At 52.4% G+C, this 17930-nt stretch overlaps 1 pseudogene; it reads right to left on the reverse strand.

The window, feature by feature from the left end:
* Positions 1 to 2927: 2927 nt before the first annotated feature.
* LOC130473364 (uncharacterized protein K02A2.6-like) lies at positions 2928 to 6901 on the reverse strand (annotated as a pseudogene).
* Between the last annotated feature and the right edge of the window lie 11029 nt (positions 6902 to 17930).

Consider the following 17930-nt stretch of genomic DNA (forward strand, 5'->3'; position numbering starts at 1 on the left):
TCCTCCCTTAGAGTTCCTTTACTCCCATGGTCATCCAGTGGTCCAACCGCTTCCCTAGCTGGTTTCCTACTCCTAATATACTTAAACGAATTTCTTATTGTTTGTTTTGATGTGTTTAGCAATATGCATCTCTATCTGCTTGCATTTCCTTTGTGCAAGTTTGTGTTTGCTTCTGTTCGCCTCGTTTGGGCAAACCTTCCAGTCTCTGAAGGAAGACTTTTTTTCTCTAATTGCTTCCTTCACCTTACCTGTTAGCCATGGTGGTGACCTCTTGGACTTATTACTACCTTTCCTGACCTGCGGTATACAAGCTAGCTGAGCCTCTAGTAATGTGGACTTGAGTAACCCCCAAGCCTTTTCAAGAGATTTAACCCTCCTAACTGTTCCTTTCAACTTCCTCTTTACCAGTTTTCTCTACCAGGATCTGGCAACCCTGCCTCCCCATCCCCTGCTGGTGGCCATTGGGGACCTAGAAACCCTACAACCCACTACAGGGGTCAGCCAGCCCCCTGATATTGGTTTTGCAGGAGGCATGGCCTCTGAGACCTGTGTTGCGGCTAGCCACAGATCTTTAGCAGTGGCACAAAAGGCAGCAATTGGATGCCTTCCATGGGATGGCAAAACCCCTTCAATCAGCAACCTGTATGTGAGCTTGGCAGAACTGAAGCACAATGCCACAGTGGTTACAGTGTCGGCCTAGGATTCAGGAGACCCAGATCTGAATCCTTACTCTGCCATGGAAGCTTACTGGGTGACCTTGGGCCAGTCACACATTCTCAGCTGCCTTGTTTGTGGGCTTCCTAGAGGCACCTGGTTGGCCACTGTGTGAACAGACTGCTGGACTTGATGGGCCTTGGTCTGATCCAGCATGGCCTTTTGTATGTTCTTATGTTCTACCTCCCAGGGTTGTTGTCAGGATAAATGGGGGAAGTGTTCTGGGGCATTTTGGGTCCCCGTTGGGGAGAAAGGCAAGGCATAAATGAATTAAATAAATTAATAGATACAATTTAGTTTTGTGAGGATAAATTGGAGGAGAGGAGGACGATGCAAGCCACTTTGGGTTTCCACTGGGGAGAAAGGCAATATTAATGAAATAAATCATAAATATACTGGGGTGTATAAATGAAGTAAATACACTGCAGTTAGAGTAGACTCTCTCAGAAGCTCTGCTGTGTTACTCTGGATCTGGACTTCCCTTTTTACTGCACAGCCACAAAGTTGGGGGGTTTTTGTCTCCCTTTTTTGGTTTTGCCTTCTACCCAGTTCCTTTTACCATTGCCTTCACATCCAGCAACAGAGCTGCTGAGCTTGCTCGCACCAGTTAGACACATTCAAATGAACAAAATCTAAGGTGGCTTTTTAGAAGAAGAACAGTTGGTTTTTATACCCCACTTTACCTTTAAGGAGTCCCAAAGTGGGTTACAATCGCCTTCCCCTCCCAACAGAAACCTTATGAGCTACGTGGGCTCCACAGAGTTCTGAGAGAACTGTGACTAGCCCAAGGCAGGCTTCATGTAGAGGAGTGGGGAATCAAACCTGGTTCTCCAGATTAGAGTCCGCTGCTCTTTACACTAGCAAGATCATATTTATAGCTGAAGATGTAGTTTCAATTTTTTTTAAAACAGTGCATCTGCAGTGAAAGCAGTGGGCTTAGACTAGAGTAAGTTTGCATAGGATTGCTTTGCCAGTCCGTTGGTTAGTCAATTTAAAACCTTGTGAAAAGGGTCTGGAATTAATAAAACAGCATGTGTGTGTGTGTGTGTGTGTGTGTGTGATTCTTTTTTTAAAGGAGGGTACTTAGAAAAATTGGCAGGAGCTATCTTAGAAGAGGCATTCCTTTTCTTTCACACAAGAGGGAGTGCCTCTTTTAAGATGCAGACTGCTGCAACACAAGCCCATGTCTTGAAGGCAATGCAAAGAATCCTGGATTCTTCATCTCTTGCCTTGAAAACCCTAGGAGAAAACCCAACGTGATGACACCATCCACCACCAAGCAACTTAAGCAGTCTGGCGTTACAACATAATCAGGCATCATGATAGGCAACATAATCAGGCATCATGATAGAGGTCTATAAAATTATGCATGGTTTGGAGAGAGTGGACAGGGAGAAGTTTCTCTCCCTCTCCCATAATACTAGAACATGGGGTCATCTGCTAAAGCTGGAGGGTGAGAGGTTCAAAACAGATAAAAGGAAGTATTTTTTCAAACAACACATAGTTAAATTGTGGAACTCCCTGCCCCAGGATGTGGTGGTGGCTGCCAGCTTGGAGGGCTTTAAGAGTGAAGTGGACATATTCATGGAGGAGAGGGGTATTCATGGCTGTTAGTTAGAATGGATACTAGTCATGCTGCATACCTATTCTCTCTAGTATCAGAGGAGCATGCCTATTATTTTGGGTGCAGTGGAACACAGGCAGGATGGTGCTGCTGCAGTCGTCTTGTTAGTGGCTTCCTAGAGGCACCTTTTTGGCCACTGTGTGAACAGACTGCTGGACTTGATGGGCCTTGGTCTGATCCAGCAGGGCCTTTCTTATGTTCTTATCACTTCTAATGGTTCAGCGTATGTCTGTGGTGTTAAGTCCGCATGGGAAGGATTCACGAGATCAGAGGCGGAGTTCAACAACACAGCTTTATTTGATTTCAGCACAGAACTAACTTACACACTGAACGTGCCCTGCTTATATGCCCCCCTGGCCGCCTGCGGCCACTCCCCCCCTGATCCGTGATAGGGAGGAATACCCTCTCGGTGACCAATGGGACATGCTGGCTTAGGGCCAATAGGATCTGTTTGCTTAGCCAATAGGGCGAGCAGGGTTTAGGATCCTTCATGCGGAACTCAAGCTCCTAAGTCTCCCCTTGCTTACTACCCTACTAAATACATACACAACACCCCTCCCCCCTAAGTCCGAGCAATCCTAACGGTGCACTAGGAGCACACAAAGTCTTGGAGGTAGCTCGGCCGCAAGCGGTTCTGCTGGGAATGGCACAGCGCTGGGACGGGGGCCATTGGACGGTCCGTTGGTGCCAGATCAATCTCACCCTCAGTTGCTGGGTCGTCAGTGTTATCCGTCGCAGGCAGCGGCAACGGTGGCTCCGGGCGCTCTGGCTGTTCCGGCTCTCTGGTGACGGGGGTTGGCAGCAGCGCTGGAACCGTGGCTGCTTCCAGCAAGTCGGCGGGGCGGTGACGTAGCTGATCGATGTGGCGCCACAGAACGCGCCCCTCCAGGGTGGCTACCCGATAGGATACCGGGCCGGTGGTGTCCTGGACTGTGGCTGGGATCCAGGCGGGGCCAGCTCCGTAGTTCCAGGCAAACACGGGGTCGTCCTGCTCAATGACCCTCGGTGTGGCGGTCGAGTCCTTGTGGCCCGGGTACTCAGGCGCCAGGTCAGGGTGCATCCGGTCGAGCAGCATTTTCGGCCACCGACCCATGAGGAGTTCTGCGGGGCTCTTGCCGGTCGCGGAGTTGGGTGTGGTGTGCAGAGCTAAGAGGAAGTCCACCAGCCCCCTGTCCCAGTCACGGCGGTCGATGCGCCATAACACGTCCTTTGTAGTTCAGACCATCCGTTCCGCCTGCCCGTTGGTGGCGGGGTGGAACGGGGCTGAGGTTGAGTGGCGGATCAAGTTCTTGGCCATGAAGTCTTTGAATTCAGAGGACGTAAATTGGGCCCCGTTGTCGGAGACCATGGTGTCGGGCAAGCCGTGGGTTGCGAAGACCTTGCGCAGCTCACGGATGACCACACTCGAGGTCATGGAACCCACATCGACCACCTCCAGCCACTTGGAGTAGGAGTCCACGATAATCAAGAATGTCTTACCCAGGAACGGCACCGCAAAGTCTATGTGGATGCGGGACCAGGGTGTGTGGGTAGACTCCCAGAGCTGGGTCAGGGCCCGTGGCATCTCCGGGCGTGACTCCTGGCAGGGTTGGCAACGGCTCACCCACTCCTCGACAGCAGCGTCAATGCCCGGCCACCACACATAGCTTTTTGCCATGGCCTTCATGCGCACGACCCCTGGGTGGCTAACGTGTAGAGCCTCCAGAACATTTGTGTGTAGTTTGGCCGGAATCACGACGCGGCTCCCCTACAGCAGGCACCCCTTGTTCAGGGATAGTTTGGTCTGGTGGGAGGTGAATGGTTTGAATTCCCTATCCGGCCGGGTCGCCGGCCACCCCTTCCCCACCCAGTTAAGGACCTGGGCGAGGGTGCGATGTCCGATGCATGGAGGGGAGGCTCAGGCAGCGACTCTAGGAGCATCACCTCGCAGGCGGGATGAGGGTCGGGATCGGAGGCCTCCAGCGGTAGGTGGCTGAGGGCATCGGCTTTGCCAATGGACTTCCCAGGCCGATGGACGAGCCGGAACTCGTAGGCGTTCATGAAAACCGACCAGCGGAGCATACGGGGCGACGGGATCTGTGGTGTTTGGCGATCCGGAACAACAACCCCAAGAGTGGCTTGTGGTCCATCACAATGGTGAACTGCCGCCCGTAGATGAAGTCGTGGAACTTCTTAATGCTGGCCACGACGGTGAGGGCCTCCCGGTCGATTTGCGCGTAGTTCCGCTTGGCCGGGGTGAGGGTCCTGGAATAGAAGGCTATTGGGGCCTCCCAGCCGTCCGGCAACTGGTGCTGCAGTACTGCACCAATGCAGTAGGGTGAGGCGTCGCAGGTCAGCACCACCGGCAATCTCTCGTAGAAGTGGACGAGCAGACTGGATGAGGAGAGGAGGCCCTTCGCGGCCTCGAAGGCCCGCTGTTGTGGCCTGCCCCACACCCACTGGGTTGATTTGTCCAGGAGGCGGTGGAGGGGTTCGGCAATCGACGCGTTATTGGGCAGGAAGGCATGGTAGAAATTTAAAAGTCTCAAGAACGCCTGAAGCTCCTGTTTGCACTTGGGCAGGGGAGTGCTGTGGATCGCCTTTACTTTCAATGGGGTCGGGTGGATGCCGGCAGCATCGATGAGGTAGCCCAGGAACTCCACTTGCGGCAAGCCCAGCTGGCACTTGTCGCATTTGACGGTGAGCCCCGCGGTCCTGAAACGGCCGAGCACCAGGCGGATGTGGTCTAGGAGTTCCCCCTCGGAGGCAGCGGCAATCAGGACGTCATCGAAATACGGGACGATGCCAGGCAGGCCTTTCAGGAGTTCCTCCATGATGTTTTGGAATATCCCCGGGGCAGTGCTGACTCCGAACTGCAGGTGGGTCACCCGGAAAGCACCCCGGTGTGTGACAATGGTCTGCGCCTCCGCCGAAGACTCGTCAACCGGCAGCTGCTGGTACGCCTGGGCCAGGTCAAGTTTGGCGAAGACCCGGCCCCCAGCGAGGGATGCCAAAAGGTGGCTGACGACAGGCACGGGGTACGCGTGACTCTGAAGAGCCCGATTCAGGGTGCACTTGTAGTCCGCGCAGATGCTTCAACGGAGTTACAATTGGAGTCTCCCACCTCACGTTGGGCACCGGAACCAGGACACCCTGGGCGATGAGCCGATAGAGCTCCACGTCAATCCGGTCCTTGAGTGCGAAGGGGATGCGGCGGGGCTTCAGGCGGATGGGGGCAGCGGCAGGGTCGATGAGGAGGCAGACAGGCGGCCCCTTGTAGCAACCCAGGGGGCCACGCCAAACATCCTCGAACTCGGACCAGACAGATTCAAGCAACGCCTGACTGAGGTGGTGGAGGCCCGTGATATTCAGTCCGAGGGCTTTGAACCACTCAAACCCCAGTAGGCTGGCGTGGCGGCCCTCGACCACGATGAGGCGCAGGCAGCTGGTGAGGGACCCGTATCGCACGGACACATGGGCGACACCCAAAACCCAAATACGGTGGCGTTGGAAATCCGTGATGATGAGACTGGAGGGCTCCAGCTCAGGCAGCGGGGTTCGCTTGGCAAGGTCCCGGAAAGTGTCCTTGGAAATGATGGAGAGGGCGGACCCAGAATCCACTTCCATCACACAGGGGGTCCCCTCGATGTAAACAGTGGTAGAGAGCTTGTCAACGCTATGGACCTTGTGCAGGGCGAGGGTGTGGACACGGTGACGGTCGCGGCGGCCCCGGCACGGGGACTCGTAGTCATCATCCTCGGAGAGAGCATGGACCGGTCGTGCGGCGCCATCCTTCTTCTCCTGGCGAGGCGGCCTCCTTGATGAGAGGCAGACCTTGGCGATGTGGCCGGATCGACCGCACGCCTTGCAACGGGCATCACGGAACCAGCAAGTGCGGCGGTCGTGGGGGTTGCCGCAGCTGGCGCAGGCCCTCGACACCGGGGCCCGTGGCTTGGGCGCCCTGGCGGACATTTTGTGGGCCTCATCCGTGGAGTCGCCATCACTGGTGGCCCCAAAATGGACGGGGGCCTCTTTGCAGGGTGGGGCTGTGGCGGCACAGTTGCGGCGGTGGTAGCCCCTGGCTTCAGTCTCGGCTGCGGTGGCCTCCTCGATGGCAGTGGCCAGATTCACTTCCTTCTTGGCCACAATGCGGCGGCGCACCTTCTCCTCGCAGAGGCCAAAGGTGAGGCGGTCCCACAGGGTCCTATCAAGGTCCTTGAATGAGCAGAACCACGCGATCTGGCGCAGCGCCGCGAGGTACTCGGCAACGGACTCTCCGGGATCCTGGTCACACAAGTGGAATTCCAGGCTTTGGACCATCTGAGTGGGCTGTGGAGCGAAGTGTTCGCCCAGAGTCTTCATGATGTCGTCGAAGGACGAGGCGCTCAGCTTCGCCGGGGCCAGCAGGGTCTTGGCCAGCTGGAACGTTCGGGGACCGCAAACACTGAGGAAGGTGTCGCGCTTCTGCTCGGCGTCCGTCACGGAGTTGGCGGACAGGAAGAAAGTAATGCGGTCAGCATAACTCTCCCACTCGCAGGGGCGGGAGATGTCGAAGGCTTCTACGGAGCCAATGGTGGCCATCATGTGGCGTGTGTCGTCTCTCCCGAGAATCCAGCGAATCAGCAATCGGGCCGGCTGCCTGGACACAGCGAGGTCGAGGAGCGAGGCAGAAGCTGTGGATCAGCCGGCGGGTGATTCAGCATTGCGGACCGGGCTGCCTACCGGTCACTGTGAACGGCGGAATGAGAGTGAGTCAGCAGGTCAGTCAGACCGCTCCCCAGTCTTCGTCGCCACTGTTAAGTCCGTGTGGGAAGGATTCACGAGATCAGAGACGGAGTTCAACAACACAACTTTATTTGATTTCAGCACAGAACTAACTTACACACTGAACGTGCCCTGCTTATATGCCCCCCGGCTGCCTGAAGCCACTCCCCCCTGATCGGTGATGGGGGGGAATCGGTGACCAATGGGACATGCTGGCTTAGGGCCAATAGGATCTGTTTGCTTAGCCTATAGGGCGAACATGGTTTAGGATCCTTCACGCAGAACTCAAGCTCCTAAGTCTTCCCTTGCTTACTACCCTACTAAATACATACACAACATGGGGCATGATCAAGACATGCATGACGAAGACTGGCATGATCAAGACATGCCAGTGTGGTGTAGTGGTTAGCAGCGGCGGACTCTAATCTGGAGAACCGGGTTGGATTCCCCACTCCTCCACCTGAGTGGCAGAGTCTAGTCTGGTGAACCGGGTTGGTTTCCCCACTCCTACACATGAAGCCAGCTGGATGACCTTGGGCTAGTCACAGTTCTCTTACAAGCTCTCTCAGCCTCATCTACCTCACAAGGTGTCTGTTGTGGGGAGAGGAAGGGAAGGCGGCTGTAAGCCAGTCTGATTCTCCTTTAAAAAGGTAGAGAAAGTCGGCATATAAAAACCAACTCTTCTTCTTCATGCAGAAGAACGCCGTGTGTCACACAGCCGAGCGCGAACGTCAGCAGCAAAACAGAGTCTGTCTGTTTCCCTTTCAGTTTGATGTCTGCCCTCATTATCATAATTTGGACTGGAAGTTCTTAGAGTCAAAGACTCTGTGCATTTTCTTTGCACTTCTCCATAAAGATGTTTGTGCATGAATCGCCACAACGGCACACAACCTTTCTGAACTTTTGCGCTCGATCTTTTGGGCCTAATTGCACTGGAGACTCTTAAATGGGTTCTTGCGCTTCCCTTCTCTGTACAGTAGTGAGTCACGTTATTCTTCATGCACACTTAAATTGTAATGCTCTGGTGCTCATAGCGAAACCACATCTTCCACTTTCTAGTGTGGGAGGCCACAGCCCAAGGAGAAGAGCTCAGATGGTATGATTCCCTGTGGTAGGAAGATAATTGCCAAGTAATGAACACACACCTTTGTAGCTGTGCCTCTTCACAGACAAAGAAAAACATGTGTCCATGGAGACAGCAGAATTAAGTAGAGTTTGTCATTCAATTTTTTTTAAAGGCTGTTCCTGCATTGCATGCTAAATTAACTGTAGAACCCCACAAAACTATCTTTAGCACCACTTTATGCACAACTGTTCAAAGGAACATTAAAGACAACCTTTGAGGATGCTAAAGCAGATACTGAAAAGGAAGATCACATTTGATGCAGATGGCAGAGCATTTTCGTGACGTACAGTGCCGTCCTCGGCAGAGTTACACCTTTCTAAGCCCACTGAAGCCCTGGCCTGGATAGCCCAGACTAGCCTGATCTCATCAGATCTCAGAAGCTTAAGCAGGGACAACCCTGGCAAGTATTTGGATGGGAGACCTCCCAGGAATACCGGGGTCATGATGCGGAGGCAGGCAATGGCAATCCACCTCTGAACTGTCTCTTGCCTTGAAAACCCTACCAGGGGTTGCCACTCAGATGTGACTTGATGGCAGACAAAAAAAAGTCCTACCAGGGGTCGCCAGTCAGATGTGACTTGATGGCAGACAAAAAAAAGTCCACTGAAACCAGTAGGTTAAGAAGGGTGTAACCCTTGCTTAGGATTGCACTGAGAGAATCACACACCATGTGCACCAGCAAGAACACCACTTTTGGTATTTGCAAACTTAGCGTGTCCTAAACACTACTAGTTTTCTTCTGTTGTTGCACATAACGTTGGAGGAGGAGGAGGAGAAGGAGGAGAAGAAAAGTTGGTTTTTATATGCTGACTTTCTCTACCACTTAAGGGAGACTCAAACCAGCTTACAATCATCTTCCATTCACCTCCCCACAAGACACCCTGTGAGGTAGGTGAAGCTGAGAGAATGTGACTTGCTCAAGGTCGCCCAGCTGGCTTCGTGTGTAGGAGTGAGGAAACAAATCCAGTTCACCAGATTAGCCTCTGCCGCTCGTGTGGAGAAGTGCGGAATCAAACCCAGTTCTCCAGATCAGACTCCACGGCTCCAAACCACCGCTCTTAACCACTACACCACGCTGGCTCCCTTTAGTTATCACAAAATATTTAGTAGCGCCCTGTCAATATCTCCATCAGACATTGTGGGTGGGCATCCGTTTCTATTCCCTTGCTACTGAGCACTTGCATCTCAGTAAAATTCACTTAGAAGGATGGGTGTTATGCTCTATAAGAAAAATATCCTAGGATCCTGTTACCTTTTTGACCTGCCAAAGGCAAAGCAGTGATAAAAAAGATAAAGGACCCTTGTGCAAGCACCGGGTCATTCCTGACGTCACATCCTGACGATTACTAGGCAGACTTTGTTTACAGGGTGGTTTGCCAGTGCCTTCCCCAGTCATCTTCCCTTTACCCCCACCAAGGTGGGTACTCGTTTTACCGACCTCGGAAGGATGGAAGGCTGAGTCAACCATGAGCCGGCTACCTGAAACCAACTTCCATCGGGATCGAACTCAGGTCCTGAGCAGAGCTTGGACTGCAGTACTGCAGCTTACCACTCTGTGCCACGGGGCTCTTAAAGCAGTGATAGAGGTCTATAAAATTATGCATGGTATGGAGAGAGTGGACAGGGAGATGCAACCCTGAGAATAAACTTTTCAAGAGTTCAGAAATGGCGGCAACAGGGAGGAGAAAGCTGGGCAGCATGGAGATCCCTGCATAGGCCTTGCGCACTTCTTCTGCTGGATCTCTCATTGGCCTGTTTGAAATTGCCACAACCATGTGAGAACTCACTTCATGCAAAATTTCAAGCAGCAACCAAACCACGATTGCCATATATGAATTAGGCCGTGGTTCTGCAGCTATGATGTCTGTTTTTTTTATTGTGCCCAGCCTCTAAGGAGCTTAGGGTGGTGCGCATAGTTTTCCTTGCAGTATTTTGTCCTTACAGCACTCCTGTGAGGTAGGCCAGCCTGTGATGGGCTGGTCCGAGGCCTCTCCAGTCCTAGCCCAACCCTCTAACCACTCTACAACACTGGTTCTTACTGGTCAGGTATCTGAGACAATACTGTGAAGAAAGTTGCAATAGGAATCTGGAAGAAATACACTTTTCTGCAGATTTAGCTAACATATCCACTGAATGAGGAGTGGGGTAAGATGCATAACCAAAGTATTCTCTCAATGAGTCAATTACCTGCTGCCCACCATGGGCTCCAGTTCGGGTTGCCATTTGCCAAAAATATGCAGATAAGTTCCCACCAGCACTCCCTGTCCCTCATTAATACTTAGTAAAGCAGCAGGGAAGGAATTGGGGGGAAGACAACATTGCCACAATGTGGCGGTGTGTTCTAGGCATTTCCCTAATCTATGGTTTTTACCACAAAGATCAGAACTAGAGCAAAGCGGTGGCATCACTTCCAGGTTCCTAGCTGGAAGTGACATTATAGCATCACATAGAACAATTTTGCAGGTCTCCGGGCCCCAAAATGCTCCCACTGTCACTTGGAACTGGCCTGGCAGCCAGCAAAGAGCGCAGCACATTATAGCTAAGATTAAAAACAAAATGTATATGCTAAAGCTCACCTACCCTCCAAAAGTATATTATTTCATGTCCATTTTTTTCTAAAAGGAGCATTCAATTTTGGAGGCAGTCTGAGTCAGAGATATTTCCCCCAGTTTGAGGCATGATGTGGTTTGGGAAAGAAAAGCCAATGGAAAAACTGCTCATAATCTCCACATCCCCATTAAAAACGTTGAAAGCGGCCTTGAAAACCAACGGAATGTACATATCATAATAAAAAGTGTACGTTAAGCCAAATAGCGGGAAAGCAGTCTTAAGATATTATCATCATCCTAGGCTTCATCCCCTAAGAGGTGAATGATGAAATCATTCAAGTTGAGCTAGAAAAATCTGTGAAGCTGTTATAAGAGAGCGCAATTCATATCCATCCCTTGAAATAAGATTTTTCCCCCACAAGCCTTTTTGAGTCAGAACTCACTTAATTGGATGTACAAACATCTCCCCCCCTTGTTTCATCTGTAGCTTTAAGTATAAATATACTTGCCAACTGGATACATCTGATGACGTGAACTCTGAGTCATGAAAGCTCATGCTTGAATCAACTTTGTTCCTCTTTAAGGTGCCATACCCTCGGGCTCTCTCTTAATTTTGCCGCAACAGACTCACATGGCTACCCACCTGTAATTATCTTTACGTATTTTATTTACTTTCAATAAATATAATATCTCTGCAGTCACACAATGATGATGGTTTCATTGCTTGAGCAATTACATACATACATCAAGTCGCAGCCGACTTATGGCGACCCCAGCAAGGAGCATTCAATGCAAGTGAGAAGCAGAGGTGGTTTGCCATTGCCTTCCTTGGTGGTCTCCCATTAGGGTTGCCAATTCTGAGTTGGAAAATACCCGGAAGTTTTTGGGGCGGAGCCTGAGGAGGATGGGGTTTGGAGAGAGGAGGGACTTCCATGCCATGGAATCCGATTGCCAAAGCAGCCATTTTGTTCAGGGGAATGGATTTCTATCACCTGGAGATCAGTTGTAATAACAGGAGGTCTCCAGCCACCACCTGGAGGTTCGCAACCCTATCTCCCATCCAAGTACCATCCCTACTTAGCTTCCAAGATCTAACAAAATCAGGCTATACCATGCTGCCTTCCCTCCAGAACCCACCCCTTATTGAGGAGAAAAATTACAACCCAATTGCTCTTGCCCTGCTTAGGTGGCAAATCTATGCATTGTTATTTGGGAGCCAGCCCCATTAAACTCAATGAGACTTATTTCCAAACAAGCATGCCTAGGAACACAGCCACACAAGATCCATGCATACATTTACCCCCACAACTGCTCAGGATATGCATTGATATTTTTCACATCTCTTTCCACCTACTAGAACCAGATAAATGTTGGTTTTGTGCTTTCATGTAATCTATTTTATGTATCTTGTTAATATTATAATCGTCCTTGAATTCTGTAAGGAAGAAAAGTGGTAACACATATTTTAAATATGATGCAATTTCCACGTATCTGATGAAGTGAGCTCTCACTAAAGTTTATGGTGGAATATATTTTGCATGGGGGTGGGGGGAGAATGCTACAATGGCTGCTTGGGCAGTAGGCAGGAAAGACAATTGATAGGATTATTGAGGATTATTGAGGACTTCAATGATAGGGTTTTTTCATACAGGTCGATAGGATTTTTCTCCCACCCCCCAACACGAAATGCTACTTAAAAATATAAGAAAAGCTATGCTGGATCAGACCAAGGTCCATCAAGTCCAGCAGCCTGTTCACACAGTGGCCAACCAGGTGCGTGCCTCTGGGAAGCCCACAAACAAGACGACTGCAGCAGCAGCATCCTGCCTGTGCTCCAAAGCACCAAATATAATGTGCAAGCTCCTCTGATCCTGGAGAGAACAGGTATGCATCATGGCTAGTATCCATTTTAACTAGTAGCCATGAATAGCCCTCTCCTCCATGAACGTGCCCACTCTATGCCCTCCATGAACATGCCCACTCCCTTCTTAAGGCTTTCCAAGTTGGCAGCCATCACCACATCCTGGGGCAGGGAGTTCCACACTTTAACGACCCGTTGTGTGAAGAAAGACTCCCTTCTCTCTGTTTGGAACCTCTCCTTCTTTCCCTCCAGCCGCCCATTCCTCCCCAGCGGCATCCGCGCGGGGTTGCCAGGCCCCTCTTCGCCCCCAGCGGGAGGATTTGGGGGCGGCGTTTGAGGAGGGCGGGGTTTGGGGAGGGGAGGGGCTGCAATGCCATCGAGTCCGGTGGCCCAAGCGGCCGTCTTCTCCGTGGGGAGCTGACCTCGACGGGCTGGAGATCGGTTGCAACAGCCGGAGATCTCCAGCTACTAGCTGGAGGCTGGCAACCCTGCGTCCGCGGTGGATCTCCCAGGAGAATCCTCTCCATTGCCTTTCCCGCCTACTGCCCAAGCCTACTTCCCTCCGGCCGCCCCTCTCCAGCGCGCTCCCGCCCCCTCGGGTCAGCAGCAAAGCCCTCCCGCCGGCCGTCGGCAGCCTCTGGGCGGGGCAAGGGTCTCCCCGGAGCCGCTCCCCACGGGAGGGGCAGGGGCGCGTGGAGGCGGGGCTCCTTTCCGACGGGGCCTGCCGCGGAGGAGGACTCTTGTTGGGGGTTTTCTAACAGTTAGGGCGGTTCCTCGGTGGGACAGGCTTCCTCGGGAGGTGACCAGCGCGCCTTCCCTGGAGGTATTGAAGCAGAGGCTAGACGGCCATCTGTCAGCAAGGCTGGTTCTAGGACCTTGGGAAGATCGGGAGAGGGAGGGCACCTTGGCCATCTTCTGGGCATGGAGGAGGGGGTCACTAGGGGTGTGGGGGGGGGAGGTAGTTGTGAATTCCCTGCATTGTGCAGGGGGTTGGACTAGGGGTTAGATGGCCATCTGTCAGCAAGGCTGTTTCTAGGACCTTGGGAAGATCAGGAGAGGGAGGGCACCTTGGCCATCTTCTGGGCATGGAGGAGGGGATCACTAGGGGTGTGTGGGGGGGGAGGTAGTTGTGAATTCCCTGCATTGTGCAGGGGGTTGGGCTAGATGACCCTGGTGGTCCCTTCCAACTCTGTGATGCTATGGTTTCAGTTGCGTCTGCAGAGCGGCCCTGCTGGCTTCGGCGGTTTCGGCCCGGGCTGCTGAGCTACGAGAGGGCGGCTCTGCTGAGCGCAGCCGGAGGAAGGCCGGGGACTCTTTTCGGGCCGGCTTTCCGCCAAGGAGGATGAGTCACCCCCCTCCCCACCCCCTTCCCGCGGCGGTTTCCCTTTAAGACCCAGCGCCGCCGCGCGCCAGCCCTGGGCTCCGGAGCCCTCCGGGGAGGACGGCTCGATGCCGCCGTGTTTCCCCTCTCCCACTCATCTGGACGGAGGCCGAGCCGGTCGGGCTTGCGGTCGGTCGCAGCTGTTGGGAACCCCTGTTACAGCTGCAGCCCCACAGCAACAAGCGCCTCTGTTAGGGTTGCCAACCTCCGGGTACTAGCTGGAGATCTCCGACGGAGATCAGCTCCCCTGGAGAAAATAACCGCTTTGGCAATTGGACTCTATGGCATTGAAGCCCCTCCCCCAACCCCGCCCTCCTCAGGCCCCGCCCCCAAAACCTCCTGCCGGTCGCAAAGAGGGACTTGGCAAGCCTAGCCTCTGTGGCCATTTATGCATGGGAGGTTTTGCTGCTCTCTAGATGCACATTTTTCCCATCCAAAGTCTCAAAACTCAAAAGTTGCAGAGTTTTGAGACTTTGGATGGGGAAAATGTGCATCTAGAGAGCGGCAAGTCCAAGGCAAAACCTCCCATGCATAAATTGCCTGTGTCTACACCGAACAAATCCGGGTTATCTATCACCCCCTTAATCCCCTTGGAGAGCCATCGTGGTGTAGTGGTTAAAGCGTCGGACTCTGCCAGATTGACCTATAGGCTTGGCAGGCTGAAGCCTAGGGCCTCAAAATCTAGGGGGCCTCCGGCAGAGGTGTATAATATTTCTGTATTTTAAAAGAATACATGTATTTTAAAGAATATAACAGTAAACTCACAATTTCATGTCCCTAAAAATTCCTGCTTATTCCACAAAATGTTTACAAAGTTTGGTTATTGCAAAAGTTTTGACAGTGTTAATTTTAACATTTATGCTCCCCCCCCCCCGCACCACGGTATTTAACAATAACATCTTATGTCCTTTGGAGGAGGAATTGTGAATTGCAGAATTTTAAACACCGTCATCATCCTCAGCTTCACTGAATTTTGTTTAAAACATTCTTCCATCTTCCTCCAGCCATGAGGGTGGGGGGCTGGGAGGGGCCTCACAAGCAGAATAACCTCTCTTCATCTAAATACGATACTGGTTAGACGAGTATCTGGGAGACCCAGGTTAGAATTCCCACTCATGCCATGGAAGCTTGCTGGGCTAGTCCCGCACTCTCAGCCTAACCTACCTCTCAGGGTTGTTGTGAGGAAAAAACAGAGGAGAAGAGAACGCTGTACACTGCTTTGGTTTCCCATTGGGGACAAAGGTAGGATATAAATAAATACATAAGTAATCACAGGATTCAAAATGGATTACAGTCTCAGTCTCACTGTACATGGGGCAAGGTGGGTGGGAATGGGACAACCCAAGTTTTACGTAGGTTGCCAACCTCCAGTTGGGATCTGGAGATCTCGGAATTACAACTTGGTAGGTGAAGCTGAGATAGTGATTGGCCCAGTGAGCTTCCATGACACAGTCGGGATTTGAACCTGGTTCTGCTGTATCCTAGCCAAACACTTTAACCACTACACCACACAGCCTGCCCTGTCACCTGGAGGCCTTAGGCAAACCGTTATGGCTCTCATTCATAGTGCCTTTGACTGTAATAACTGATCCCCTTATGAATATTTCTGAGCTGTTTGTGAAGTTCTTTTCATGCTGACTATTATTATACAGTAAGCTGCAGTACTACAGTCCAAGCTCTGCTCATGACCTGTGTTCGATCCCAACGATCCCAGGTTTGAATCCCTGCTGTCCCTAAATATGTATATATTTATTTTATGCCAATAAAGGTTTTGATATTGAATCCCTGCTGTGCCAGGGAAGCTTGCTGGGTGACCTTGGGCCAGTCACACACTCTCAACCTAACCTACCTCACAAGGTGATTGTTAGGAGAAAAGGGGAAAGTGTATTAAGGCACTTGGGGTCCCCATTGGGGAGAAAGGCGGGACATAAATAAATCAAATAGAAAAAAACCCTAACTATTTAGGCTTGCGGCCAAAGCCAAATTTTTCCTGAGGTGAGGTGGTTGTTCTGGATTAAATAATGGGGACGGTGCAACAATGGCCATTTATGCATGGGAGGTTTTGCCTTGGATTTGCCACTTTCTAGAGACAAATTTTCCCCATCTGAATTCTCAAAACTCTGCATGGGGGTTTATTTTTGAGTTTTGAGAATTCGGATGGGGAAAATGTGCCTCTAGAAAGCGGCAAATCCAAGGCAATATCTCCCATGCATAATAACTCTATATGGTCTTGTGCAGCCAGTTTCTTCCCGGCCAATTCCCTCTTCTCTTTGCAGCCCACGAGTCCATTCGTGCTCCTAGGACCCTCCCAGAGTGAAAACGGCGCTGCTCGGGACCGGTCAAGGAGACCCCCCCCCCCACACACACTTGGGTCAGCCTCCCTTTCCCCATCCACAGCTCCCCTCTTCCTTCCATCCCATGCATGTTGGCCACACACAGCCCAGCTCACAGGTTGCTGTCTCCACTGCCCTCAGTCTCTGCCCGGACAGAGTGGGGAAGCGAGCAGCCCGTTGGTTTTCTAATCGGAAACCGAACGCTTCGGGTCGCCGCCGGGCGACTGCGCATCTCCCTGCAGCGCTGGGCGGAAGCTCCACCTGTTGAATGTGCGCCTGGTTAGCCCAGGCTAGCTTGATCTCGTCAGATCTCAGAAGCTAAGCAGGGTGGGCCTTGGTCAGTATTTGGATGGGAGATCGCCAAGGAATACCAGGGCCGTGAGGTGGAGGCAGGCAATGGCAACCCCCCTCTGAACGTCTCTTGCCTTGAAAACCCTAGGGGGTCGCCAGAAGTCCGCTGAGACTTGAGGGCACTTTACGCGCATGCAGGCACACGCACCTATTAAAAGCACTTGACCAGGGGAGGTTGGAAACCTGGATCCCTGTCGCCTGATGCCAGCTTCCACTCTACAGAAATAGAGATCCACCTCCTTCGTCTTACCACTGCTGTACAGCTGACTTTCCTTGGTCAGATGCCTTCTGTCGAGTCCCTCCTTCCTCCAGCCCACCGCGATCCACTCAGGTGCGGGGCTTTCCTAGCTCTCCCACCGAGATCCTTTTGGACTGGAGGAGGGAGAGCTTGAAACCCGGACTCTTCTGCACCTGACGGTAGTAGCCTCTCCCATCCCCCTTCTTTAGTTCCAGACACACAAACACCCCGACTTCGATTCCCCCAGGGCAAGGAAGATGTCATTTTTTGACATTCCCTGCAGCGCCTGGCACAGCGGAGGGCGGTCGATAAACGATCCTGGTGGGGGGGTCACAGCAAAATTTGGGAGCCGGCTGCGAATCACGTTCGGTCTTCTGCCCCCCCCCCCCACCCCCGTCCCGCCAGACTTCCAGAGGATGAATCATTTTTTTCATTCTCCTGTTTTGCATGTGGGGGGGGGGTCTGCAGCTTACCAAGTGCTCCGTTGGGGGCACCCGATAAAAGGCCTACTCCGTTTCCACGCTCGAAAAGCGAAGCGTCCGGTCTGAAGGCTTAATTTCTGGGCCCCCAGCGCCCTTCCACGTTGATGACAGGCGGCGAGAACTCCTCCTCCCTCCCCCAATTCCTTAACTCTTCCCTCGCTCCTCCTAGACTGGGGAGAGATTGCTTCGTTTTGATGCCTCCTGCTTTTCTCACCTCCTCCCCGATGCCCCTCCACGAGGATCCCCGCACTAACTCCCCCCCCCTCCCACTGCGTCTCGGAGAAATTCTGGGCTGAAATCGACGACGGACCAGAGAATCGCCCTCCTGTGCAGACCAGCCGTCTGCACGGATACGGCGCTGGCTGGCGCGGACTTATTGGATCTTGCCGAGGAGGGGACTGTGCGATCCCATGTTTATAGCAAAGGGATAAAGAATCAGACGCCTCGCCTCGCTAAAGGGCCTGGGTCCCCCCCCCCCGCCCCGCCGGTGTAAGGAACTGCCGGCATAAGTGGCTTGTAACTTTCCAA

This window comes from Euleptes europaea, chromosome 2, assembly GCF_029931775.1.
Source record: "Euleptes europaea isolate rEulEur1 chromosome 2, rEulEur1.hap1, whole genome shotgun sequence".
In the NCBI taxonomy this organism is placed as follows: Eukaryota; Metazoa; Chordata; class Lepidosauria; order Squamata; family Sphaerodactylidae; genus Euleptes; species Euleptes europaea.